Raw genomic sequence first — 24,152 nt, 5'->3', positions numbered from 1 at the left:
AAAAAAATACTTTAAAATTCGAGGTATTTTTCATTCTAGTCCTTCACTCGAGCTAAGTAAATGTGCCCTGTGGTGTCGAAGACCCCCGCCTCTGTTCAGGGGTGGTTTCTCCACCTTGACATGAATTGCCTCTTTCAAACTAGCGGTCTTCTTTATCCAAGATTTGGACATTGCTATCTTCAAAGGAGTGTCCCTTGTCCCTAAGTGTAGAAAGACAGCCAAGTCTTGTCCTGTAGAGTTCGCCCTCCTTTGCTGAGCCGTTTGCTTGGTGAGCAGTACTCACTCCGTATACCAAATTGCTTTGTTTTTCTTTTGGTGTTGGATCCTTTGGGTGTACGAGTTTTTGTCTCATGTATTACTAGGTTTGAAAAACACAGGGATGTGGTGTTTGCTGAAAATTCTCCTGAGTTTCTCCGACACTCCAGCTACATACGGGATGACTATGTTTCGCCTACTATGTGTCTCCGGGCGTTTATTTCTTTTGGTGTCCTGTTGGACTTGGTTGCTGCTGTTTTGACAAAGGCCCAGTCTGGGTAGCCACACACTTTCAAAGCTCCTCTGAGATGTTTATGCTCCTTTTCCTTGGACTCTGTATCAGTTGCCATACATTCCGCCCTGTGTGCAGAGTTCTAATCACACCCAGTTTGTATTCCAGCGGATGGTGGGAATCTAACTACAGATATTTATCCGTATGAGTGGGTTTCCTGTATACATCCTTTTCTGGCTGAGTTAGTACCCTATCTGATAGGTTCTTAAAGGAAAACTATACCCCCCCAAACAATGTAGGTCTGTATAAAAAGAAATTGCACAAACAGTTCATATGTAAAACCCTGCTTCATGTAAATTAACCATTTTCATAATAATATACTTTTCTAGTAGTATGTGCCATTGGATATTCATAAATAGAAAATTGCCATTTTAAAAAACAAGGGCCGCCCCCTGGGAGTGTACAGTGATTCACTGTGCACACAAACAAACCAAACAAACTATACTTCTTAGGTCACATGAGCCAAGTAACAGACAGAGTTGTGTCTTTTGCTTCAACACTTCTTCCTGTTACAGTTAGAGTTGTAGTATTTCTGGTCAGGTGATCTCTGAGGCAGCACACAGACCATCACGAAATAGGGGTTCAAGGCAAGAGATGAAAAAGGACAATATTTACTCAAATATATATTCCAGTTTTGTAAGATTTTTTAATATCCCTCTTAATATGATAGAAACAATCTGTTGCTAAAGTATTCATTTTGGGGGTTTAGTTTTCCTTTAACCCATGTGTCTTTGGTGTTTCATCTTTCTGCCTCCAGATTAGCTCTTCTGTCCTTTTCCAACTACTGCTTCAAGACAGTAAGGTGGTGAATTTGCTTATTTGTCTCTCTTTACTCTGTTTGGGCCATCTGTGTATGTTCAACAAAAACAACCACCCTATCCAGAATTACATCAGGTAGTTGTTTTGCCAGACTCTGTTTCAGATGTTCAATTTCCTGCTTAAGGGCCTCAGTGGTAAAATTGATCTGTCTGACACGTTCATTTAGTTGATGTTTTTGGGCTTTTTGTAAAATCTTGTTGGCTCTGTGACCTTTTACAGTGGAAACCAGGAGTAGGCTACAAGGGGTGATTCCCTGATGTCGGCATCTGATATTAATTGTAGATGGTTTTGATAGTCCGCCATTTTTCTTGCTGTTCTTTCATATTCCCGAACCAGTTTTAGAGTATTCTCTCCAAAATGAATGGCAATATGACTATGAAGATTTTCATTCATCCAGGTCATGGTATATCTAACACAAATCCATTCATGCAACTCTCACAAGTAACACCTGTTTCTAGGAGCTGCATGACACATTGGATAATCCTATCACAGTAACTACACAAACGGGGGAATGTAATAAAAATCCCTAACGGAAAAACTATTCGCAATGCGAAAAGTTATGCCTTTGCGCGAACAAATTTTGCTAAACTGTTTAGCGACCACTTCCGACAGTGAAAGACCGTTTGCGAATTTTATAGTTTGCACCAATGCGCAGTCAATGTAATAAAACTTCTTACTGAAAAAGTTGTTATGTTTGCTCCAAAAGATTACAACACCTTCAAGCACTTCTTATGAGTGCGCAATTAAAATTCGCAATGCGCAATTAAAATTCGCAATGCAATAACAGTTTAAGGAACAATATTACATTGCGAGATGTGGATTTTTAGTCTTATTGGTGCGAATTGTTTTGCTCTTTGCGACTTTTATTACATTCCCCTGTTTATCTCTACACCTCTGTGAATTTCAGATGTCACCTCTCTGAAGAGTTACAATGTGCTGTTGTGATTGGATTAGTGGAAGAGTCTGTATGCTGAGAACTTCCCACACCATTCAGTTGAACTGAAGAAGCTGCTCGGATGAGTAGTGAAACGTCTTCAATAATTACTCCGCAAGTCCAGTTGTTTTAGTTGTTGGTTTTTTTTAATCACTTATATTAGATATACCATGATATGGATGAATGAAAATCTTCATAGTCATTTAGCTAAGAGATGGACAGCCTGTGTCCCTTAATCTTTTTTTGAGAACTCACTTCATGCCAAGATGGTAATAGGTTAGTTAAGGGGTAGGAAATAAACCAGTATTGGGCAGGGCCAATACAGGTATGGGATCTGTTATATGGAAACCCATTATTCAGAAAGCTCCTAATTACGGAAAGGCCAACTCCCATGGACTCCATTTTATCCAAGAATAACAAGACTTGTTGGGGCAGATTTATCAAGGGTCGAATTTCGAAGTGAAAAAAACTGTGAAATTCAACCATCGAATAGGGTAGTCCGACATTCTATGTATTTTTAAGATTGTACGATCCTACTTTCGATCGTACCTCGAATCATACGATTTTACAAAAAAATCCTTCAACTTCTCAAAACTTAGCCAAATACTGGCTATAGGCTCTAGGAGGTCCCCACAGGTGAACATAGCAATTCGGCAGGTTTAAGGTGGCGAAGTGTCGATTTTCGAATGGTCGAATTAATGAAATATTTTCAATTCGAATCAGAGTCGAATTTGGCCTATTCGGTGGTCGAAGCACCCAAAACTTACTTCGAAATTCGAAGTTTTTTAATTCGAAAATTCACTTCGACCCGTTGGGAATTGGCCCTGCAGTGTATCCTTAAGAATACGGTTATGGGAGCCCTTATCCAAAAACACATTATCCAGACTGCTCTGATTTCCGAGAAAGCCATCTCTTATAGACTCAATTTTAAAGGGGTGGTTCACCTTCAGGTTAACCTGTAATATGTTATAGAATGGCCAATTGTAAGCAACTTTTCAATTGGTCTTCATTATTTATTTTTTATCGTATATTAATTATTTGCCTTCTTCTCCAGACTCTTTCCAGCTTTCAAAAGGGGGTCACTGACCCCATCTTAAAACAAATGCTCTGTAAGGCTACAAATGTATTGTTATTGCTACTTTCAATCACTCATGTTTCTGTTCCGACCCTCGCCTATCAATATTTCATATTCTCATTCAAATCAATGCATGATTGGTAAGGCAATTTGGACCCTATCTACCAGATTGCTGACTGCGAACTGGAGAGCTACTGAATAAAAAACTAAATAACTTAAAAAACACAAATGATAAAAAATGAAAACCAATTGCAAATTGTCTAAGAATACCACTCTCTTCATCATACTAAAACTTTACTCAAAGATGAACAAACCCCTTTAATCTAATAATTAAAACATTAGTTAAATTATTTCCTCTGTAATACCAAAACAGTACACTGTACATGATCCTAACTAAACTACATATATCCATATCAATGGCAAGCATTCCCGTTGACTTTATTTATAATTAAAATGTGTTTTGGCAGACTTAAGGTATGGTGATCCAAATTACTATCGACCATTTATACGGAAAACTCCAGGTATCAAGCATTCTGGATTCAATACCTAATAATTAAAATACATTACACAAAATTGAATTTGTAATACAAATACAAATATTTTTTAACATCCCCTCATCTTCTATCTCGTCTACTAGATTAATGCAGAATCAAATTACTGATCCATATCTCTTACACAAACATAATACAGTTGTGCAGTCCTTATAGCCACCAGGACATCGAGGATTCTGGGGCACAGAATCTCGAGATCTTGAGAAACTGCTATTACAAGCAAGACAGCATACTGAATTTGAAATCATCATTATTTGTTATTAGGAATGTGTAGGGTCCTTTTAATATGCCTTTAAAGGCCCCATTCATGCTTCACAAATAATTAGCATGTGTTTTTAAGATTATCCATTTACATCTATGTTTTTCTTATTTTCATTCTAGATGGCATTGTGTGAAACCCTTATTGATCTAGCATTAAGAGGACTGATATACTATCACACGTATGACAGATTCTTCCTTGGCATATGTGTTTTTGTTGGTTTTTCTGGATGGATTTCTTATGTAATTCTGGTAATTTTAAAAACAAATACTGGCATTACCAAGGAATCCTCAAAATTAAACAAAGTAAGAAAAATCTGTATATCTGAAATGTTTTCCAACATATGCATTTTATAAAGTAAATTATCACTTTTATACTATGTCTTACTTTGTTAAGTGTTGGTGGTTTTATGCTTCATTTAACAAATATAAAATGTATGTACATGTGGATAAAAAAGCTTATATAAAATAAAAATGCATGCTATATTCTGAAGATTTTAACAAGGATGTAGAATGTGGCTATTTTAATATTTATAATTTATTGTTTGGTTTAACATACTGTATATATTAAAGTAACATTAAATAGCTTGCCTAAAAAGAAAAAAAAAGTGTTTTTTATCACTTTTACCATATAGTAATAAACAGTGGGCATTGGCAGATTTTAATGAAGGCATGGAGAGGCTAAGTGGAGGGTGATTTTTCTATTTGGGAAGTCTAATATCTCAGTACTGCAAGTAAAATATATTAATAGTATAATTTTAATGACACCTATACTGTAACTCTGTGAACGGCAGCTTAGTATAGGGCTATTAACTGCTAAAAATAATAATATTAATATATTTTACTTGCAGTGCTGTTATAAGTACAGGTATGTGACCTGTTATCCAGAATGCTTGGGTCCTATGGTTTTCTGGATAATGGATCTTACGGTAATTTGGATCTTCATACCTTAAGTCTATTCATTATATCTTAGTTTGGATCAAGTGCAAGGTACAGTTTTATTATTACAGAGAAAAAGGAAATCCATTTTAAAATTTTGGACTATTTGAATAAAATGGAGTTTATGGGAGATGGCCTTTCCATAATTCTAAACTTTCTGCATAATAAAAGACCCCATAAAAAGAGATTAATTAAATAATTAATCTAGCATTGGGCTGGGACTGTTTACAGTTTGGAAGAAGGAGCTGTTTCCCTGGATTAAAGCTTTCCCAGGTGACCCTAGTTATTAAAAGGGGAGTCACCATGGATGGTGATGGGTGGATGAGTGGTGCTGGAGAGCAAAAGTAGGAGACCTCAGTAAGAGTAGCTAGTATGAGAACAAATGCTCACTGTAGGAGTGAGAGTCAGACCCTTGGTGTCACCTGCCAGCAATTACGTCACTGTTTTAGGAAACACAGCAGACATGTGACAACTACGTGTGCGCTGTTTGGCCTTTTCTCTGAGCCATCCTCTTTAACTGCTTCTATGACTTCTGTTGCATAGACTCTGCAGACGTATGTCCCTTCAGCTATCTGCGGGCCTCCAAGTAACAAATATTTACACACAGGGCACACATTTCTATGCACATAATACACATTTATGCAAACTTCACTTTTTTTCAACTTGTTTTTATGTTGCACAATTATGTACAATTTTGCACAGGTACATGCACCCTCCAACTTTTTGTTTAATTACATTTTAACATTTAACAGAAATAGTGAAGGTTCATAGTAAGAAAGAGGAGACAAAAAATTCAGGACAGATGTCTAAGACAATACTAAGTCTAGTATAGTGAATTAAAACAGCTAAACACTTAATTCTTAGCTTCGTTTAGGAGCTGAAATTTACAGAAGTTCTGTAGTCTTTGCATGAAAGTAGTATCTCTGGGGCCCTGGTGCTAGCCACCTTCCACACAAGACTACTTATCCTGGCACTTAAAAGTCATCTGTAAGATCTTACTGAGCAGTCCTGTGCAAGCTAATTTCTTGGGTATTCTGAACCAATCAAACTTCACAACTTAAACAGGCTAACTCCACTTGTACATAGGGGTTTAACAGAACAAACTGATGATCCCTCCTATATTTCCCATATGATCCTAGCCCAAACTCCCCTACTTAGATTGTTGGAAAAAAGGTTCTGAAACAGATTTGGGTGGGGTACAGTGTCTTTTGTTTAATGCAGACTGGCAGTCAAGAACTGTTATCCAGTACAGAGAAACACAGACCTAGCCAATATTCATTTTCAAGCTTTAAACGTGCAAACGCCTACTTTTGCAGTATTCATTTCATTCCAGAAAACATCAAATTTCATTGCACTACAATTATGTACCATTATATTTTCCTTCAACATCCAGGATGGCTTAGATCTAATAATTTGCATGATGGGTTTCTAGGACCTCCATCTCTGTATTACTGATTTTGGTTTGCAAACAAAACAAACAGATTATATATATTTTTCATTTCCTTGCATATGCGAATATACTTTCCTGAAACATTATAGATAAAAAGTGTATACGAGCCACAGTGTGTTCCCTGCAGCTTATAATGTATTTAAATAATGACTTTGCTCTTCAAACTACAGAATGAAATAATAAATTATATTGTCATAATGCACATCTCTTTGTCTTTCATATTCTTTTGCGTAAGCAAGAAACAGGTCATCCCATTCTGCACTTTTTGTAAATACCAAGCTGGAAGTGCACTTAAAAATAAATAGATAAATTTAAAGTTCATGTTAAGTAGTTATTTTAAATGCAGAGAGCATTTGCTAATGGATTATTTTCGTTTGCTTTATTTATAACGCATGAGCATAATTTATGGGGTATCTGACTAACATGCCAGCAATTGCAAGTTTTGATGGAGTTTTGCTTTCTATCCAAACAGAAAAGGCTATGCGGTGGCACTGCAGACATAAAACACAGACAATGTGCTTTTTTATTTTATAGTTCTGCTGTTCTGGTATCTTAAGAACATGTTTGTTTTTTGGGGGGAATTGAAACTTAATTTTAATAATTTTCCATGAAAAATGTATGCTTTTATGTTGCAGGTAAAATCATCTGTTGCAGATCATCATCATCTTTCTTATGAGCCGGTCTTGTCCTCGGACCTACTACATTTATTGCCTGTTGCCTATTCTTGTGTGGTATGCTGTTTCTAAAGAGTAGGTTATTTTTAGTAGATGTTCCTTTCATACCTCATGTATTTGTCAGCTACCCCATGCATTTCTCAGATTTTTCACATTTCTCAGAATTTACACATTTATCAGAACCTAGTTTGCATTTGATTTAAGCAATAAATGCATTGTTAAAAACTAAATGGTAACATAGGATTTTACATTTGTTCAGTGCTTGAGCTCCAGTGCCTATAGAACCTGCTAATGAGCATGTATATGCAAGCCAGGGTAACGCTGCTATGGCATGGCTTTCTAGCTTGTATGCTTTTTCTATGTTGGGTTAAGCATAGCATAGTAGAGTGTGGGTAACAAAGTGCTCATAATTGTACTCATGGTGTGAATTTAACTTTCTTCATCTCAGATTTGAAATCCAAGAGCTTCATTGGCAAACTGAAAAAGGGTTTCTTCATAGTTGGACAGTAGATATGCAAACATTATTTAAACTTCCCTAGTCCCAATATGTTGGCACATTAACCAATTTTTCTACCAGTACTGATGAAAATACATTTAGTTGATGGCATCAGAATCAACATTCTGTGAAGTATAGTTTACATTCTGCAGAGCTGCATTGTCAATTGAAATAAGGTAAGAATGAGTGCATAGGTGTGGCCCAACTGCACTGCTTGCTTTTGAACTAGGTAGTACTATGCTTTGAAAAGGTTGGAATGAAGGACAAATGTTGAAAGTAACAACATATGGTGAACAAGGTAGAAAGGTTGAAATTACCAACCCAAGAGAATTTTCCCAAACGAGCAGTGGGAAGCACTGAGTAGCAGATCTTGAGCTGGTTAAAGCGATCTGACAGCTCTCTTGGTTTACACTAACTGGTTACCCAGGTTGCCAGGCAGTAACCAATCAGAGACTTGAGGGGGCCACATGGGTCATATCTGTTGCTTTTGAATCTAAGTTGAATGGTGAGGATCAATTGCTAACTCGCTGAACAGATATGTGTGGCCCCCTTCAAGTCACTGACTAACTCAGAGATATAGAGCTGAAAAGCAGGAAGTAGTATTCTGGCTATTATGTTAGACATCCAGTCACGCCAGCCTTTATAGATTACATTTTTGTCTAACTAACTATACTAGAAACATTGTTTATTTTGCACAGCCTATCGATTGACACAGTTTTTATTTTTATACTGAATTGTTCCTTTAAGAGGTTCACTAAAAGTTAGCATGGTGGTAACCTTCAAGAAGAAAGGGGTGAAATCTGGGAGGTAAAAGTGCAACACTCATGATGGCGATAGTGTGAATTTGGAGCATTGCTTGTGTGTTAGATCAATGGATTCACTCTTGTTATTATTCATAGATTTTTGTAAAGGTGCATAGAGGTTGATTGAAAGTGGGGAAGAACTAACAGGATGAGGTGAAAAGGGTCCCTTAGTAACATTCATATATAAAATTGACAGAATTGAGTAATTATTAACTGCAACAAAGTTATTTGTGTTCCAGGCAGAAAGTAACATCAGCTGCTTTACATTATACTTTTAGAAACCACCATGTATGGCTCTTGAGATGAGATGGAAATGAGAATTTATTGAGCTTGCTAGATCATTAATCTTTTTAAACTAGATTCTAATGTAAAAACATTATCTCATGGACCTGTTATTCGTCACCATAGTCACTAGCATGGTGTAACAATTACACCACAGAATATGCTGTTTGTAAAGGAAAACATATACAGTAATTCCATGTGTTTTAAGTCACAGTGCTAATTAAACACTCTTCTAATGTGAGAAGCCATTGATGACATAACAGACATTTACAACTGTAAAACAACAGATAATTCTGTGTTTTGCTTTCCTTTGTCCAAATACACTCTTGGGCATCTAAGAGTCATACCCCCATATGCAATAAAAGGCACTAAGGGGCATGTTTACTAATATTGGAGATAAATATCTGGAGAGATTTCTGGAGATGTTGCCTATAGCAGATCTTTGCTTTTGTTTTCTAACTTATAGATGGCTGTTTAAATCTAATTGCTGCTTGGTTGCCATGAGCAAAATCTCCAGAAATCTCTCCAGATATTTATCTCCAACGTTAGTAAACATGCCCCTAAGTTTGCCCAGGAGCAGTAACCCATAGCAACCAATAAGATGTTTGCTTTTAAACAGGTGACCAGTAAATTCTTTTCACGACCGGCACCCAATACCAGAACAAGTGCCAAGCACCCTGGTCTCGGCTCGGCTTCACCAGTAGTGTGACCACAGTTGGGCTTCGGGAGGAGCCCTCAGCTTACTTGGGTGCCACCTGGACTTAACGAGAGGTACAAGGCGAGATGTTCTGGCTGGCAAAGGGGCACGGCTGTTCACACAGCAGGGTCTTTTGGGCCGAAGGTCACGGTACAAATGGATCAGGCAAGAGAATCGTCAGACAGGCTAGGTCGAGGCAGGCAGATATCAAGAATCGTCAGGCAGGCAAGGGTCAAACCGGGTTGTCAATCAAGAGGTAAAGCAGGAAGAGTTGTCGTAGGCAGGCAAGGGTCAGGATACAGAATGCAGAATAGTCAGGAACAGGCTGGGTCAAACACGGGTAATCAACAGACAGAATACGGATCAGATGCACAAGGCTCAGGAAACCACTAGAAACAAGTTCTATCACGGGCACTGGCTGGGGGTCAGAATGGGCCTTAAACACACAAAATTTTCGCGCCAAAACGTGCACCAATGCACGCTGGCGTGATTACCGTACCTTTAAGAGGCGCACAGGCGCGCCACACGCGCCTTAGAAATCAAGATGGCATGGATCCGGCGCCAAGGAACCACACGGTGGGCGTCCCCGCCGATGGCGCGGCGGGCGACCCCGCTGCACAGGTAATATTATTACAATTCTACTTGCTGATTGGTTACTATGGGTTAACCTTTTATTATATTACCCCCTTAGAGGCATATTTATAAGAATTTAAATTTGTGCAGTTTTAGAGTTTTTTTTCTATGAATGTCTTTTTATTTATAAAAATAATAAGAATACGAAAACCTTGAATCCTTGTTTTCAAGAGAATTTTTGTGATTACATACGGAAAAAAATGAAAACGTCTGAATGCTTAAAGCAAAGAAAAATTTTACTATTTGCAAAGGACACCTTCCATTGGTTTCTTTGTTTGAGTTTTTTGTGGGTTTAATAGAAAATTTTTCATGGATATTAGTAAAATACATGATTATTAATGCTAAAAATTTTGATTTAGGGAAAATAAAGCAATATAAGTGTTAGTAAATTGATGCCCTATCGTGTTTCCCCATTGTGTTCATAAAATCATGTAGAAGAATGTACCAGTAATTTCCTTTGTTATGACCCTTGGCAGCAGTGTGAGGCCAGTTATAAAGGGCTATATTAGCCTAGTATTAATCAATAGTATGAGTAAACTATGCTGTTTTTACAAGAAATCTGTAGTTTTAAATTAATTTTGTTTCAATTCAAATTAAATTAGAGTCTCCGGGTCGATTCCATTCATCCGAGTTTACAAAAATTTGATTTTATTAATAAATTTAGAATTTATGGGAGTTTAGGGGAGTCACATGAATTTGAAATTCAACCTTTGATTAATGTGCCTCTAAATATTTTAAACGATTGTGATTTTTTAAAACTATTATTCTCATCTTAGCTCTCTTGGAAATTTTTACTAGTAAAAATTTTACTAGTAAATTCTTACCATCAAAGTAGATAAAATGAAGCCTGAAAAGGCCGCCCTAATTTGGTAACGGAACTTGTTGGAGGTCTTGCTCTGTAGCCCACTTAGGACCACCATGACTGCAGTAACCGTTCAAAAATGGTGCTTAGCTGGGTAGAAATAGATGGAATGTTTAGTTGTAAAAATCCATCTATGAAAAGCTGTTCTCTGTTTATCATTTGAGTTGTGGTTTTGACCTTCTGAAGTTATTTGGAACAACAGAGCTCTGTATGAGTTATTAACTAATTGTGTCTGTGTGGCATGAGGCCAAACACTCACGGTTCTGCTTAGCTCAGCTCTGCCTGCTTATACTGTATTGCTCAGATGATTGCTGGAAGTCTCTGCAGCCAAGGAATACTGCTGCTTTTTCTCTTAGTTAAGCTGCTTGAGTATGCATGACAGCGCTTACGATTTGAATCTAAGCATTACCATTTATTTTAGCACCTGCTGTCCTGTGCATGCATCATAGGTGATGCAATAAAAAATTATAGTTTACTGATTCTTCACTGCTCCTCATATGCTGGATATGTTTTCTGTTCACATCATTTGTAATGTTATAGCATTCAAACTACAGCTACTACTTAATTCTCTGTCATGTACCTACAACCATGTTAAAAGCATGCTGCACATTTTGCATGCAAATACAGGTATAAATAGAAACTTACTGGGCCTTACAGCAAATCCTTTTACAGCCTTCTACTTGGCATACTGTAATTGCAGAATCGGGCATCACGATCATTTATCAGGATCAGAATTGTCTATCTATTTATCTATCTATCTATCGATCTATCCATCTATCGATCTGTAGATCTGATATTCATCAATATTAGCAGTAGTTTACTGACACATTGCTTGAGATTTCCACTGCTGTATAAAAGTTACTGTATGTGAAAGTGATATTTTCTTGTTAACACTCTATTTCTTCATTATCTTTCAGATGGCATATTCTGTGCAATTTTATAGATCATCTGCAATCTATTTCACCTTTACTGATTGTGGGTTTTTTACTGTTTTTGGTGAGTACTACAACACATAACAACACAAGTAGTGTTATTTTCTGTGCACTAGTTTTCTTTACTGTTTCTTCTTTTTTCCCATAAAATTGCATGGGTCCTCAGCTTTTTCTTCCGTTCAGTTCTCATGGTTGGTCTGATTGCATTTATATCCTGGCCAGTGGTTATGCAAATATGGACTTAAGCTAAGGAAGTGTGCACAGTTTGATTTATAGCTTGAGTATTATTTGTATAATACATGTTGCAGTTTGTCTAATAATCACAATAACGTTGTCGTAAAACAGCCAAATTCCTTCGCTAGGCCCCAAAAAATAAAACTTTCGGAAGTAAGCCACAAATATACAGCTGGCATGGTGGTGTGGTGTGAATCAGGGGGAATTTATGTGTGTGAATACTAGAGATGCAGACCCAGCACAATGTTTCATTAACCAATAACTTAATATGTTAGACTTGGAGTCAAACTTATTTTACATTAACCAAACACTAATCACTTATAGAATTTTTATTATTTGATTAAGAACAGGCATACAATATACAGAAAAAATGGAGTTGAACTTGTCCTTATTTTCAGAAGAATTTTAAGAAGTTAAAAGCTATTTTTCAAACTTATATATTAAAAAAAGTTTTGGAGTTGTAATTCACATCACTGGAGCATATAAGTAAAGCAGTCACATACTCATTATGCAAATGGGTGATGCAACATTGAACTAGACGGCATTGGCCATTTTTTAGTAGCATCTTCATCAGATTATTGCTATATTATCTATCTATACATATAGATAGATAAGAGGCTAGATAGATAGCCCTGATATCAAATAAATTATATCTAGAGAGATGTTAGATAGATGTTTATAGATAGACTAATGTAAGCTAGAGAAGAGGAACTAATTGTGGGCAGTGCAGAGGTTAAAAACTCTTATTGTGCTTCTAAAATGAAAACGAAGCTATGCACGGTTTTGAAATTAAGGTTTATTTTTTTGTTTGTCTGTAACCAAATAGCTTGGGGACGAGCACTATTCACAGATTAATACTCTTAGCAAGAGCATTCAATATAATGTTTGTAATAATCTTCCTCTGACCACAATCTAATTTGTCTGGAATTAAAAGTAATACACAACAATACCTGTTATACTTATATTCTGTGGGGAAATACTGAGATCTTGTACATTGTATTGCTACAAGTAATCTTGACAGTGTATAAAGAGCACATTATGAAATATGGAAGCAGTCTTGAAGTCCAGTTTCTGTGTATTTTCCCCTAAGCTTTTCAATACAATCTGTAAATTCATAACTACTTGCAGTATATACTGACTACTCCGCATGTTTAAACCCATTTTAACTATCCCTACATTACAATATGCATGTCAGCACAATCTTATATGCTTCTCTATATGTTGTAGCTTGTATGGTGCTGCAGTAGGTCTTACCTCCTGACAAGTGTGTAGGAAACAGTAGGATTGATTTAGCAGCTAAGTCAGTTCTATGTGTATAGACCGTTTCTTACTGTGCTGTTAAATATATTTACTTTTTTTTTCTATGCAGATAACAACTTTGATCTGGTTTTTCTTATGCCTGCTGCAGGCAGTTTTCCCCGTCATTGGAAAGGAACCTAACATCGCTCTTGTGTAAGATCAACATTGTCTTCCTAAAAGCTTTATAGCACATTTAGTATGTATCGATTCAGTGAGTGCTGTCGAACACATGAGCTATTGTAGCAACAGACTTAAACATCAGACACTGTGACAGGCAGCCATTTAAAAACCCCAAATAACCTCTTTTTGATGTTTATTTTAATGTACATGAGGCACAAGTTAAACTCCTACATTCTGCTTGTTCCTTATATGCCAAAATCCCCAAAGGCTTTATCTCTGAAAGTGCATTCATTGAGTCAAAATAAGTGCCATGTGTTTTTTATTTTTTTACCTCTGAAAAGTACATACAGTATATTGTTTTTCATTTGGGCTCACAGTTGGCCATAGACGTGCAGATATGATCATACAAAACAAAGATTTGTAGAGATGCAGAGATAAGCCTTAGAAAAAAATTTTTCGGACCATGTGTGGAGTGTCCCGACATTTTTCGTGCCATGGCGATCAGTAGTTCAGTCGATCGGACAGGTTAGCAGTTGGCTAACGATAATATCTCTGCATGTATTGCCAATCTGCCAATATCAGACTGTCACCAGCTTTTGTTGGACATAACTTTGGTAGGATTTCTGTCAGGGCAGAACATTGTCTGATCTGTTTTTTACTACTTTATTTAATCTAAAAGGTTAGTGGCAGGTTGGGAGATTGTGGCGGTCTATCGTTTGGCCGATAGGGATGAAAACATAATTATTCTTTATAGTTCCCTCGTAAGGCCTCATCTGGAGCATGCAGTGCAGTTTTGGACTCCAGTCCTTAAAGGGGAAGGAAACCTAGTCGGCGCAAACCCCCCATCCCCCCTCCTGTTTGTTGCCCACCCTCCCTCCTCCCCCCTGGCCTACCCGTCCCGCTGGGCAAATGCCCCTAACTTGTTACTTACCCTTCTGCGCAGGTCCAGTCCAGGGAGTTCACTGACGACATCTTCTTCCACGCGATCTTCTTCCTGCTTTGAACAGATGCGCCAAAACGCCGTTCACAGCAGGAAGAAGATCGCGTGGAAGAAGATGTCGTCGGTGAACTCCCTGGACTGGACTTGTGCAGAAGGGTAAGTAACAAGTTAGGGGCATTTGCCCAGCGGGCGGGTAGGCCAGGGGGGAGGAGGGAGGGTGGGCAACAAACGGGAGGGGGGGTGGGGGGTTTGCGCCGACTAGGTTTCCTTCCCCTTTAAGAGGGATATAAATGAGCTGGAGAGAGTGCAGAGACGTGAAACTAAACTTCCAACATGATTTAACTATGATATTGCAGGTATATCTGCACTGCTATGGCCAGCTTTATAGTTTTTTTGAGAAGTGTGACAGACCTCAGTGCAGGTAAAAATGTGATGCTTGCGGGAACTGGATTCCCCCTCCCCGCATGAACTGCTCATCTAAATATCCATGTGAATGTTTTGCATGTATTTTTTACATTTTTCCTACTTGCAACATTGCAAATTCTAGTTCAAATTATAATTCAGGACATCATTTTTATCTAACCCTTCATCTCCTGGTCATTTCTACTAAACCACAAGGTCACCTCACCTGATGTTATTTTGCACCGTTGCTTTGTAGTTAGTAAAAACCACAATCATCTTCACAAGTGTCATATTTTCTTCACACCTTTTACTATTGCATGTTGTTTCGTTTGTGTGTGTGTGTGTACATCAAGTAGCCCAACAGGAATAAGTAGAAGTATATTATAATTGCCTTGCTGCAATTTTCTCACCACATTAAAGAAAATATATGGTCTTTTTTCCTCAGTACTGAATTCTGCAGATACTGTTTTAATTCTAATCTGCTAAACTTTATATGGAACTTTAGTCACCTGAGCCTGTTGCCTCACTAAAATAAGCATATAAAATATTTCTGCCATTCTTCTGTGCCTTATTCACCAAATTTGATTCACTGTTCCGTTGTGTAAAGCCATCCACTTTCTTTCATATCCTTTAGATATCTTGCAAAGTGTTACATAATTAGTGGGTAAATTATGTTGCTTAATGCACTATAGATCTGCCATCTTAACAATCAAAACATGCAATCAATATCCGTATGCCTAACTGAAGAAAAAGATACAAAAACACGACTGGGACTGAGTACTCAACAGCTATAAAAATCATCTTGGGTAGCACAAGGGATGGATTCATACTGCAGGCAAATTAAATATGTGGTTTGAAAACAATGCTTTACTATTTTTTTTCCAACTCAAATGTGTGCAAAAACAGCCACTTGTATTATCAGAAATATGGCTTTATTAACTGTACACAATGCTGGACATAGACAATCACAGTGTTTCACTGATCCTAAAGTGTAAGGTGTTGCCAGGTCAAACAGAAATTAAACCCAGAAGTTTTGTGCCTGTAGACAGCAGCATATTGTCCTGAAAGTTTGCTACCTATAGACTGAATAGGTTTGAGAATTTCATTCATTCGTTTAAATTATTTGTCTTGTTAAATGAGATTTGTTCCTAGAGCTATATTATATCACCTAATTTTTATATCCATTGGTTACTCTTAATTTTGGTAGTTTTAATCACAAACAAATCTATGAGTTTTTTTTAAAGGAAATCTTCCAGGTTCCCTTAAATATTTGTATTTCTAATTGATTCTGCTGACCATTCACATTATGTTTCCCTAGTCAGTGGGAGGTACTTTTGATTTATTGTCTTTTGTTAACTTTTCAAATGTTTTTGTTAGCCTGGTAACCCGTTGTCAACACGTAAGGTCTTGTAATGTGTTGCAAATTACAATTTAAATGTTTTTGTCAGTTACTGACATGACTCCATATTTTACTGAAAATAAAATCCTGTTTCCAACACATTATGTTTTCATACTTAGTATCCAGGCATTCTGTTTAGAGTTTATTAAGTGCATTTTGCTCCTCGTTTGCTTGTACCTATTCTTTGTAGGAGACACCCGGGCAATTAAACTTTTGTTGAGAGTGCATCAAACTACAGTCTATCTGTATATTTTTTAATGGACTATGTGTTTCTTTTCTAATGGACTATGTGTTTCTTTTGTATTATTTTGGTTTTGCTTTTCTTTTCTCCTATCAAATGCTAAATTTCTACAGGATGTACCCAAGTGTTCTAGTGATAAATCAAATCCCCTGTTATCCTTGTGGAATCAAGTGTCATATAAGCGGGTATTTGTAGGTAATTCCCATGCCCTTGTATTTTTCCTGCTCATCTTCAGCAAATACTGTAAAGCTGTGGTGGGGCCTGCAGGATATGAAATGACACGAGATTGGCTCTTGCTTATATTTACTCTGCGTATTACTATGTCTAAGGATATAAAATGCTGTTTGATGGTCACATCAATAACCACAGAATTTTTAAAAGCAGCTCTGTAGAGGACATTTAGAGTTTTAACTATATATGCATAAATACAGAAAAACACATTTTCTTAAAGGGGAAGGAAACCTAGTCGGCGCAAACCCCCCACCCCCCTCCTCCCCCCTGGCCTACCCGTCCCGCTGGGCAAATGCCCCTAACTTGTTACTTACCCTTCTGCGCAGGTCCAGTCCAGGGAGTTCACAGACGACATCTTCTTCCATGCAATCTTCTTCCTGCTTTGAACGGCGCATGCGCAGTAGGATCATTTCGCCGGTACGATCTACTGCGCATGCGCGTGACTTTTGGCGCATGCGCAGTAGATCACAGCAGGAAGAAGATGTCGTCTGTGAACTCCCTGGACTGGACCTGCGCAGAAGGGTAACAAGTTAGGGGCATTTGCCCAGCGGGACGGGTAGGCCAGGGGGGAGGAGGGAGGATGGGCAACAAACGGGAGGGGGGGTGGGGGGGTTTGCGCTGTCTAGGTTTCCTTCCCCTTTAAAGAGATACTGACACCAGGAATTAAACCTTTTTTACATCTGTCATAATATTGTCTTTGCATGCTACCTATAATTTTGCCATAAATGTATTTGCAGGTGATTTTACATTCCCCATCTGATCCCCCATGTTCCTCTATGAGGGGGCTGCCATATTTGAGCTTCAGTAGTCTTTTAGCATTAGGTGGCCATACACAGTATCACTTTAATCGTATTAACCCATTCGCCAATGGATTTGGCTTTTTGATCAGTGCTGCACATTGCCATGTAAACAAACATATGGGATTGATCAAATTGTTCACTAGAAATGTTGCATTTCTGAAGCCAGCACAGTAGTCTCTTTATACTGGAACTGTACATTCTATAGCACTTAAATTAACTCCTAGACGCTGTCCTGAATTATTTATACGTGATTACAGAGGTGCTAATTTAAAATATTGGATATTTATATTCTGTTTCTAAATATGGTTTAACTTACATTTGTTACTGTCATCAGTAGAGTTAGAGAGCATAACATATAGGGATGCACCGAATCCACTATTTTGGATTCGCCCGAACCCCTGAATACTTTGCGAAAGATTCGGCCTAATACCAAACCAAAGCCAAATCCTAATTTGCATATGCAAATTAGTGGTCTGAAGGGGGAAACATTTGTAGGGCCCTATAGGGATACAGGCCCTATAGAGTTAATCTTTTCACCAATTCCTTGGGTTATTGGGTAGAATCCCTGTTACAAAATAACCTTTACAGTGATAATAGGTGTTACACATTTTTCACTGGAATCTTGGATTCGGTGCATCCCTAATAACATATAATGTACAAATATTCCTTGTACGAATATTCCTTGTGTGTGCATATTTGCAGTTATATATATGAGTGGGATGATCCACAATGCATGTTAGGACAAAAAGAGTAATTTATGAAACAATACTGCAGTTGTGGTTGTGCAAATGTGCCACAGTTGAAAAAGTATTTGTGTCAAAAATTCTGTAGGAAAATATCAAGGTATCTGTTCGTGAACTGCAACTCAAAAGAAAGCTGTTCATGCAGCAAAGCAGCAACCCTAAACACACAAGTTGATCCATGGGATACAGTATATATTTTCCTTGGGTTACAAGTTATATAGTCATGGTGGATTCAACCTCAATGGAGGGGGGTCCTCTGTGCTAGAGGAAAGAATGGGAGGAGTGAGAGGGGAATACAGGCTAATAGTAACTTTAGATCTAACTTTCTGTTCCATGATGTAAATTTCAGAGGGGACAGTAGTAAACTCCATTGAATGCTGGCGGATCCATGGAGTTTGTCAGGTAAAATGGGAGAGCTGGAATTAATGGAATGTGCTAAAAAGTATGATATAATTGGTATTACTGAGACCTGGTGGGGAAGGGATTAAAAAAGTGGTGGTTTGTCTTTAAATAAAGCCTGAATTAAAGCAATGTTCTAAAGAAATAACCAAAGTTAGCAGTAGGAAGGGAGCGAGGAATCCCTTTGGGTAAAGATTTTGGCTGGGCAAAAGGTTACAAAGAAAATTTGCTTATGCTACAAACCACCTTGTAAAAGTGACAGAATGAGGCCCAACTAATATTACAAATGGAGGGTGCTTCACAAATACGGCAAGTTGTTATTATGGGTGACATCAATTATTCAGACATTGACTGGGGTAATGGGGTTGCCAAGTCAGAAATGCTAGCAGGTTTGTAAATATGCTAAATGACAACTTTTTATTTCAGCTATTTCAAGAATCTACTAAGAATGACTTTCGTTTGGACCATGTAATAACTAGTAATAACTAATAATACCAAACTCATCTCAGAAACATTGAATTAATTATTTCATTTTGGTGTTTTTTGCTCCTGTTTTGTAGTTTGACCTTTATTGTTCTGTATTTTTAGCACCACAGCTGAACTGCTAGCTCCTCTGATTTCTCTTACTTATCTTTGGATCATTGATAACAGAACAAATAAATCTGCTGAAAACATGGATAAAATGGTGCATGTCTCCCAGGTAAGCAAAACTGTCTTTTTATCAACCACTGAGTAGCGACCACAGATTGAGCAAACATGGACGGAATTTTTGTATAATAATTTAAGCCCCAAATGCAGATTTAATAGTATAACCATTTATTTATATTTTTCTGACATTTAATAGTTTTGCAGTCTTTCACAGCTTTGTTAGAGCTTGCAATCTGATTTTTCTACCACAGCCAAGCACACATATAGTGGTCAGTTTTATCACAAGCCTTAAATTGTGCTTGTTTTATACAAACACTGTACGAACAGTGTACATTAGTATTGTGTTATAATATTCCATAACAGCAGCTGTAGGTTTGTTTTCCCGCATATTAATATATGATCAAGTGCAGGGAGTTTCAAGGGAATAAATGCAGCAGTTCGGGGACAATTTATGTTTAATTACAGGGAGTTACAAGGCAATAAATGCAGCTGTTTTAGGACAATTTATGACCAGGTGCTGGAAGTTGCAAGGTAAAATGCAGCTGTTCTGGAACAATTTATGGTCAGGTGCAGGGAGTGGCAAGGGAATAAATGCAGCTGTTCTGAAACAATTTATGATCAGGTGCATGGAGTTACAAGGTAAAAATGCAGCTATTATGGAACAATTTATGTTTAGGTGCAGGGAGTTGCAAGGGAATAAATTAGGGATGCACTGAATCCACTATTTTGGATTCAGCTGAACCCCCGAATCCTTTGTGATAGATTCGGCCTTATACATTTTACTTCCTTGTTTTTTGACAAAAAGTAACGCGATTTCCCTCCCCACTCCTAATATGCAAATTAGGATTCGGATTTGGTTCGGCCAGGCGGAAGGATTAGGACGAATCGGAATCCTGCTGAAAAAGGCTGAATCCTGGCCGAATCCTGAACCGAATTCTGGATTCAGTGCATCCCTAGAATAAATGCAGCTGATGTTCTGGAATTGTATAACATATAATAACAGAACAGGGAGTTACAAAGGAAAACCGAAAAGATGTTGATTGCTTTTTGTATTCAACCTAATACTGTGTAGAAAATGACTATGGTATTTATACTAACTGCTGATACACATTGCCCCCAGAAAAAAAAAAAATACTTTTAGTAGCAGATTATGTTTTATTTATACAGAGGTTTGCTTTTCTTCCACCCCCCCAAAAAAATGGCGCCTGCGATGCAGCTTGCTTTCTTTAACGCAAATAGTGACACTGGGCGAAAATTAAAAGGTATTTTGAAATATAAAGTTAGCGATTAGCAATAACAAAGGGTTCCCTATAACCCAGTAATATCCTGTAGTAAAGGGTTTCCTTTTACTTTAAGGTGACAATGGTTCTGAGATACATTTTAGATACATTTTCCCCTAACTTAAGTACCTATATACTGTTTTTGGAGTTATATATATATTTTATTTTAGTTGTCAACCATCCCAGAAGCCAGATGAGGGTTGTGATCAGGGCCACCATCAGGTGGGTATATGATGTGCAGCCAGGACCTGTGACATAGGGGGCCGCAAAGAGATGTTTGAATGCATGCCCTGTACTGGGATTTAAAATAGGATCTGGCATTAGTTACTGTCTGTGGCATCTTATAACAGCTCCTCTAGAATTTGCCAGAATCCATGGACTTGTTTGGGTGATGGGTGGGTCAGAGTTATGGTCAGGCATGCACAGGCAATTTTTTTTTCTTTGGACCCCATTCTACTTATTGACAATGACTTCCACCCAGGGTAACAGGTGAGCGGGCTGACTTGTATGTGGCCCAGTGATTCCTGACGAAGCCCTAATTGTGATTCCATCTTAGGATTTCTGCTGTACTTCCCTGGCTAAATAGTTATTGCTAGGGGTCTACTGACACATTATTTCTTTATATATCCTCCCATTGTATATGTAACATTTCAGTCCAGTGCCAGACACATGGGGGATTATTTATCAAGGTCCGAATCTATCTCAATATCGGCTGCTACAAACTCCGATCTAACCCGCTCGGGTTTTTAACGCTTATTTATTATTACATTTTCCCGAAAATTTGCTTTGCGGGAAAAGCTCAGATATTCACGATTTTTCAGTGAATTTTCCTCTAAATGTCCGAATTTTTGTAGTTTTCACCCAAAAGCTCCAAAAACATTGTGAAATTGCCCGAAACCCACGACACAACCAAAAATCAATGGAACTGTTTTCACTTGACTTTTATGCAACCTCGACAGGTTTGAGATGCCTTGTTTTTATATTTGGGCTTTTTAGCCCTCTGGGTTTAATAAATTCTCAAAAATTTGTGATTTTTTTAAAAGTCCAATTTAAAAAAAAAAAATCACAAATTTTCCAGATTTCGGGTATTCGGAGCTTAGTAAATAACCCCCATGCTGTTTGGTGGTGGGGTCCCCTAAGCAGAATTCATTAAACTATACACCACTGGACACAGGGTTAGGCTTTGTGACTGGAATAGTGAACTAAAATTGTATCATAACCATTAGCAATTCAAAGATTCAATTACAATGGGTTTTGGTGGGCCTGCTCAGATCTGCATGCTGCTTTTTTGAATAAGACTTACCAGCACAAACATCCACCGAAAAACCCTGGTATCAGTAGCTACTGTACATTAACACAACAATTTTTGTTTCATCAGTCCAAAGCATTTTGTTCCAAAATGACTGTGGCTTGTCTAAATGAGCTTTTGCATACAACAAGCGACTCTGTTTGTGGCGTGAGTGCAGAAAGGGCTTCTTTCTCATCGCCCTGCCATACTGATGTTCTTTGTGCTTATTGCGCTGAATTGTAGAACAATGTACAGATACACCATCTGCAGCAAGGTGTTCTTGCAGGTCTGTAATCATTCTCACAATCCTCTGCATTGGCCTGCCAAACCTGGCTTTTACAGCAACTGTGCTTGTGGCCTTCCATTTCCTGATTATATTCCTTACCTCTGAGATAGCTTTGTGTAGCCTTCCCCTAAACCATGATACTGAACAATCTTTGTTTTCAGAGCTTTTGAGAGTTGCTTTGAGGATTTCATGCTGTTACTCTTCAGAGGAGAGTCAAACAGAAGCACAACTTGCAATTGGCCACCTGAAATATCTTTCGATTGGACACACCTGCCTATGAAGTTCAAGGCTTAACGAGCTAATTCAGCCAATTTGGTGTTGCCAGTAATCAGAATTGAGCAGTTACATGCATTCAAATTAGCAAAATTACACAGCACAACCAGTTTTTCACATTTGATTATACATACAACTGATTACTGCTTTATTAGAAATCTTTGTTCAGAAAACACACCAGTAGATGTTCCTATGAAATGAAAGACTGTTATCTTTTTTGTTGAAAATGGAGTAAATTATTATGCAGGGTGAGAGGGGTTCCCAATGTTTTCATATGACTGCTATATATATATATATATATATATACTATACCGTGTATATATATATATATATATATATATATATATATATATATATATATATATATATATATATATATATATATATATATATATATGTTATATATGTATAATGTCTAGATCACTCTGCACAACTTGCTAGCTTGCACAACTTGCCAAATGCTGAAGCAGCTGTTGAAGGTTGGGAACTGATGAATTGCATTTTCGAAGACAAGAACATAAGGAGCAGATGACTTGATGATGAAATATTGGCAAGAAATCTCACTGAAGACACCTTTGACCTTCAGTCACTTTTTTCCCAATTATTATAATATACAGTTGCCTAGTAATCTTGTTTCCACAGTCTGCCCATTCTTACAAAAAACCCCAAATAATATTTGAGTAGGAGCAAACAAAACATAAAAAAGCACAGAATTAAAAAGCCTTTACATTATTAAGTAAAACATTACACAAATAGCACATCTATCTTTCCTGCAAGGGTATTCAGGCAATGTTGAGTTTTAGAGCTTAGAATTTAATGGTAGAATTATTCATTCAACAAAATTAGGGCATTGACCATTGGGCAGATTTATTAAAGGTTGAATTTCGAATTCGAATTTCGATTTTTTTTTTTTACTCTTATAAGTTTGAATATACTCACAACTTGAATGGGAGGTTATATAAGAAAAAATTTGAACTTCTAATTTCTAATAGTTGATTGAACAGTCCCATCCCGAATATTCAAATCGAGTTTTCCCTCGAATATTAGGAAGGCAATTAACATATTCAAATGGTTCAACTGACCTCTGCCATTGACTTGTAAATGAACTTGGCAGGTTTTAGGTGGCCAACTGTTTCCATGGTTGAAGTGTGATAAATCTCACTTTGGAATTGGCAGATTAAAATTGGAAAGTGTGAAAAAAAATTGAAAATTTAAATTTACTATTAGACCCTAAATAAATCTGCACTCAAGTGTATGAATAGTTTTCCAATGCAAAAACATATCAATGCGACTAGGATTAAAAAATACCTCTACTAATCACTAATCACTAATAAACCAGTTCCCCAATTAATAAATCACCATAAAAAACTGCAGAATGGTTGACCTTAACAAGCAATGCACTGATCTGTATATTTGTTGTACTTGAGACTTATATAGTTCAAAGTCAACCAAGTGTACTTCATATGGAGTAGTCGGTGCAACCCTTTGGCAACTTATTTAAAACATTTCTGTAACACAATGTATTTCTTCAGTGAAAACCTAAAAGGAAAGTACATGTTTAAAGGAAATGTCCAGTGTAAAACTAAAAAGTTGGTAAATAGATAGGCTGTGCAAATA

Source organism: Xenopus laevis, chromosome 6L (genome assembly GCF_017654675.1).
Source record: "Xenopus laevis strain J_2021 chromosome 6L, Xenopus_laevis_v10.1, whole genome shotgun sequence".
Taxonomy (NCBI): domain Eukaryota; kingdom Metazoa; phylum Chordata; class Amphibia; order Anura; family Pipidae; genus Xenopus; species Xenopus laevis.
This window is presented reverse-complemented; position numbering follows the sequence as displayed.